The following is a 1,185-nucleotide window of genomic DNA, read 5'->3' on the forward strand; positions in this document are numbered from 1 at the left end:
TTGTACCCAACAATTTATCTCATCTTGTATTGCGGTCACATCCCAAGAACCTTTCCTCATACTTGATTTTCTTGTTTATTTTGTTGTTTTATCACTTGTTACAAAACCCCTTTTGATATTTGACACTTCTGTGTCACCCCTTTAATTTACAATGTATTTTATCACAAATGTTTTTAGCTACGACTAATTCAAACGAAATTCTAATTGTCTACTGATTCTCAAAACTGCTCCCTTGGGACACGACCCCAACCCTTGGTTGGGTTACTATATTATCGACGATCATAGACACTCATACCGTAGGATAGTGTCGTTGGTCACGATAAGCATCAAAATGGCGCCGCTGCTAGGGAGTGGTGTTATTTGAGATTTTTTTTGCTTAATAGAATTTTCGTTCTCATTCGTACTTTACTAACTTAATTTTTAGCTTTACTTCGCTTGTTTGTGTTGAAAACATAAATTATGAGTGAGAACGTGGGGGACGGTTGCCACGCAAACAACCTAGTGAATATTGACTTGCACCGAGATGACATTGACGATGTTAATAGTGTTTATGATCCCGCTTCATTGGGTGAGATAGGTGCAATTCGCTTGCCGCAGGGTGGCGTAAACAGAAATTTTGAAGTCGCTAGCACAACACTACATCTCATACATTCAAGGGGACTATACAGAGGATTGGATCATGAAGACTCACATGAACATATCCAAAGCTTCTTGGACGTATGTGCTCCGTTGTCATTCAAAAATTAGTCGCAAGAAGCCATCAGGCTTCGCTTATTCCCATTGTCATTGATAGGATCAGCCACTACGTGGTTGTCTGAGCTTCCCAAAAGTTTTATCACATCATGGAAAGAATTAGTCACAGCTTTCCACAATAGATTCTTTCCCCCGTAAAAAATGATGAAGTTGAGGGACGACATTCAGAATTTTAAACAAAAAGCGAGTGAACCAATTCATGAGTCGTGGATTAGATATAAAAGGTCTCTGCGAAAATGCCCAACACATGGGATGCCAAGTGAGTTGTTACTCCAATATTTTTACCGAAGTCTTGATTCAGTCAATAAACGGATAACTGATCAATTGGTTTAAGGAGGCATAATGCTACAACCCTTTGAGGTGGCCTCACTTCTCCTAGATGGTATGGTGAGAGTAAATCAAGCTTGGTACACCAAAGAAGATCAAGTCTCC

This window comes from Solanum tuberosum, unplaced genomic scaffold, assembly GCF_000226075.1.
Source record: "Solanum tuberosum cultivar DM 1-3 516 R44 unplaced genomic scaffold, SolTub_3.0 scf00366, whole genome shotgun sequence".
In the NCBI taxonomy this organism is placed as follows: Eukaryota; Viridiplantae; Streptophyta; class Magnoliopsida; order Solanales; family Solanaceae; genus Solanum; species Solanum tuberosum.